We start from the raw sequence: 4,898 nt of genomic DNA, 5'->3' as shown, positions 1-4,898 counted from the left end.
AGTGGATTAAAGTATAAAATGAAGTCATAATACCAAGGCTTTTTTCCTAGTTTAGGAAATCTTCAGTTTAGTGAAGCTTAAATCAAGACCTAAAAATATTTGGAACTGTAACTAAGTTACAAACAAATAAATGGTCTGCTCCCAGAGATCAGGAGTCTAATTGGAATTATTGACTCTCCATGGAGAGTCATTCTGAACCTCTGTGTAATTTTTTTTTTTTTTTTTTTTTTTGCGGTATGCGGGCCTCTCACTGCTGTGGCCTCTCCCGTTGCAGAGCACAGGCTCCGGACGCGCAGGCTCAGCGGCCATGGCTCACGGGCCCAGCCACTCCGCGGCATGTGGGATCTTCCCGGACCGGGGCACGAACCCGTGTCCCCTGCATCGGCAGGTGGACTCTCAACCACTGTGCCACCAGGGAAGCCCTGTGTCATTTTTATATAAAGATGAAGTTGCAGGACCAGATCATAGGTTAATAGGAAAAATGAACTATTAAACTGCACAGGTTAAGAGTCAGATTCATGTCTGAGTTTGACTGATTTGAAAGTCTGTGTTCATTTCCCTCCTTCTGCTCTTCCTTTTTTCCTTTCTTCATTCCTTCTTTCCTTCCTTCCATCCTTGCTTTCTTTTTTTCCTTCTTTTAAGGAGGGGGAAGAGTCTACACATTAAATAAATGTATGTTAAAATGTTTAAATGTAATAATAAAATACTCTGACAAAAAAGTTGAATCATTTTTGAAAAGAGGAGACTGTTTCCGTCAGGTACCCTAACTCAACCAGATGAGCTGCCCCTGGTGCTGAGGGTTTCACATCACATAGAATACATTAAATCCCTTACAGCAGTGTGAAAAAGAACTCACACTAAGAACACAGCAGAAGACATGGAGAAAAAGCTTCTGAGCAGGAAAAGTCAAGAGAAGGTTTCAAACTCTACATGAAATTATCTCTTTTCTTTTGGCTTTAGCTGCAGGAGAGGACAGACGAGAGTCAAGGAAGGCATCTTCCTAATTGGCTCCTGCAGCCTGAGCAGACTGAATAGCCCAGAGACTGAAAGATGTTTATTATACAGAATTGGCTCATGTGATTATGGATGCCAACAAGTCCCAAGATCTGCAGGGTGAGCTGGCAATCTGGAGTCCCAGATCTGATGATGTAGTTCCACTTGGAAGGCAAGCAGGTTCAAGAACCAGGAAGAGGCAAGGTTTCATTTTGAATCTGAAGGCAGGAAAAGGGTAATGTTCCACTTCAAAGTCAGTCAGGTAGGAGGAATTCTCTCTTACTCTGGGGAGATTCAGCCTTTTTATTCTAGTAAAGTCCTCAACTGATTGGATGAGGCCCATTCACATTAGGGAGGTCAATCTACTTTACTCAGTCTACCAATTTAAATGTTAATCTCATCCAAAAACATTCTCACAGAGACACACAGAATAATGTTTTACCAAATATCTAGGAACCCTGAGGCCTGGTCAAAATGACACATAAAATTAACCATCACAGGAGAAATAGGTGAAAAGAAGCATTGGTGCTGAGTTAAACGCTCCGTAATCCTTAAGACTTTCAGCAACATTGTGGAGAGGAGGAACCAAGACAGCAGAGTAGAAGGACGTGCTCTCACTCCCTCTTGCGAGAACACCAGAATCACAACTAGCTGCTGGACAATCATCGACAGGAAGACACTGGAACTCACCAAAAAAGATACTCCACATCCAAAGACACAGAAAAAGCCACAAGGAGATGGTAGGAGGGGCCCAATCACAGTAAAATCAAATCCCATAACTGGTGGGTGGGTGACTCACAGACTGGCGAACACTTATACCACAGAAGTCCACCCACTGAAGTGAAGGTTCTGAGCCCCATATAAGGCTTCCCAACCTGGGGGTCCAGCAATGGGAGGAGGAATTCCTACAGAATCAGACTTTGAAGCCTAGTGGGAATTGATTGTAGGACTTCGATAGGATTGGGGGAAATAGAGACTCCACTCTTGGAGGGCACACAAAAAGTAGTGTGCACATCATGACCCAGGGGAAGGAGCAGTGACCCCAGCGGAGACTGAACCAGACCTACCTGCTAGTGTTGGAAGGTCTCCTGCAGAGGAGGGGGTGGCTCTGTTTCACCGTGGGGACAAGGACACTGGCAGCAGAAGTTCTGGGAAGTACTCCTTGGTGTGAGCCATCCCAGAGTCTGTCATTAGCCCCACCAAAGAGCCCAGGTAGGCTCCAGTGTTGGGTTGCCTCAGGCCAAACAACCAACAGGGAGGGAACCCAGCCCAACCCATCAGCAGTAAAGCGGATTAAAGTTTTACTGAGTTCTTCCCACCAGAGCAACAGTCAGCTCTACTCACCACCAGTCCCTCGCATCAAGCATTTTAGATAGCCTCATCCACCACAGGGCAGACAGCAGAAGCAAGAAGAACTACAATCCTGCAGCCTGCGGAACAAAAACCACATTCACAGAAAGACAGACAAGATGAAAAGGCAGAGGGCTATATACCAGATGAAGGAACAAGATACAACCCCAGAAAAACAACTAAATGGAGTGGAGATAGGCAACCTTCCAGAAAAAGAATTCAGAATAATAATAGAGAAGATGATCCAGGACCTCGCACAAAGAATGGCGGCAAAGATCAAGAAGATGCAAGAAATGTTTAACAAACACCTAGAAGAATTAAACAGCAAACAAACAGAGATGAACAATACAATAAATGAAATGAAAACTACACTAGAAGGAATCAATAGCAGAATAACTGAGGCAGAAGAATGGATAAGTGACCTCGAAGACAGAATGGTGGAATTCACTGCTGAGGAACAGACTAAAGAAAAAAGAACGAAAAAAATGAAGACAGCCTAAGAGACCTCTGGGACAACATTAAATGCAACAACATTCCCATTATAGAGGTCCCAGAAGGAGAAGAGAGAGGGAAAGGACCAGAGAAAATATTTGAAGAGATTATAGTCAAAAACTTCCCTCACATGGGAAAGAAAATAGCCACCCAAGTCCAGGAAGCACAGAGAGTCCCATGCAGGATAAACCCAAGGAGAAACACGTCAAGACACATAGTAATCAAATTGGCAAAAATTAAAGACAAAGAAAAAATTGAAAGCGCAGCAAGGGAAAAATGACAAATAACATACAAGGGAACTCCCATAAGGTTAACAGCTGATTTCTCAGTAGAAACACTACAAGCCAGAACGAAGGGGCATGATCTACTTAAAGTAATGAAAGGGAAGAACCTACAACCAAGATTATTCTACTCTGCAAGGATCTCATTCAGATTCGATGGAGAAATCAAAAGCTTTACAGACAAGCAAAAGCTAAGAGAATTCAGCACCACCAAACCAGCTCTACAACAAATGCTAAAGGAACTTCTCTAAGTGGGAAACACAAAAGAAGAAAAGGACCTACAAAAACAAACTCAAAACAATTAAGACAATGGTCATAGGAACATACATATTGATAATTACCTTAAATGTGAATGGATTAAATACTCCAACCAAAAGACAAAGGCTTGCTGAATGGATACAAAAACAAGACCCATATATATGCTGTCTACAACAGACCCACTTCAGACCTACGGATACATACAGACTGAAAGTGAGGGGAGGGAAAAAGATATTCCATGCAAATGGAAATCAAAAGAAAGTTGGAGTACCTAAACTCACATCAGATAAAATAGACTTTAAAATAAAGAATGTTACAAAAGACAAGGAAGGACACTACATAATGATCAAGGGATCAATCCAAGAAGAAGATGTAACAATTATAAATATATATGCAACCAACATAGGAGCACCTCAATACATAAGGCAACTGCTAACAGCTATAAAAGAGGAAATTGACAGTGACACAATTATAGTGGGGGATTTTAACACCTCACTTACACCCATGGACAGATCATCCAAAATGAAAATAAATAAGGAAAGAGAAGCTTTAAATGACACAATAGGCCAGATAGATTTAATTGATATTTATAGGACATTCCATCCAAAACCAGCAGATTACACTTTCTTCTCAAGTGTGCACAGAACATTGTCCAGGATAGATCACATCTTGGGTCACAAATCAAGCCTCAGTAAATTTAAGAAAATTCAAATCACATCAAGCATCTTTTCTGACCACAACACTAAGAGATTAGAAATCAATTAAAAGGAAAAAAACGTAGAAAACACAAGTATATGGTGGCTAAACAATATGTTACTAAATAACCAAGAGATCACTGAAGAAATCAAAGAGGAAATCAAAAAATACCTAGAGACAAATGACAATGAAAACACAATGATCCAAAACCTATAGGATGCAGGTAAAGCAGTTCTACGAGGGAGGTCTATAGCTATACAAGCCTACCTCAAGAAACAACTCAAGTAAACAATCTAACCTTACACCTTAAGGAACTAGAGAAAGAAGAACAAACAAAACCCAAAGTTAGTGGAAGGAAAGAAATCATAAAGATTAGAGCATATAAATGAAATAGAAACAAAGAAAACAATAGCAAAGATCAATAAAACTAAAAGCTGGCTCTTGCGAAGACAAAAAAATTGATAAAACATTAGCCAGACTCATCAAAAAAAAGAGGGGGAGGACTCAAATCAATAAAATTAAAAATGGAAAAGGAGAAGTTACCAACAGACACCACAGAAATAAAAAAGCATCCTAAGAGACTACTACAAGCAACTCTATGCCAATAAAATGGACAACCTGGAAGAAATGGACAAATTCATAGAAAGGTATAACCTTCCAAGACTGAACCAGGAAGAAACAGAAAATATGAACAGACCAATCACAAGTAATGAAATTGAAACTGTGATTAAAAATCTTCCAGCAAACAAAAGTCCAGGACCAGATGGCTTCATAGGTGAATTCTATCCAACATTTAGAGAAGAGCTAACACCCATCCTTCTCAAACTC

Source organism: Lipotes vexillifer, unplaced genomic scaffold (assembly GCF_000442215.2).
Source record: "Lipotes vexillifer unplaced genomic scaffold, Lipotes_vexillifer_v1.1 scaffold505, whole genome shotgun sequence".
Classification (NCBI taxonomy): Eukaryota; Metazoa; Chordata; class Mammalia; order Artiodactyla; family Lipotidae; genus Lipotes; species Lipotes vexillifer.
This window is presented reverse-complemented; position numbering follows the sequence as displayed.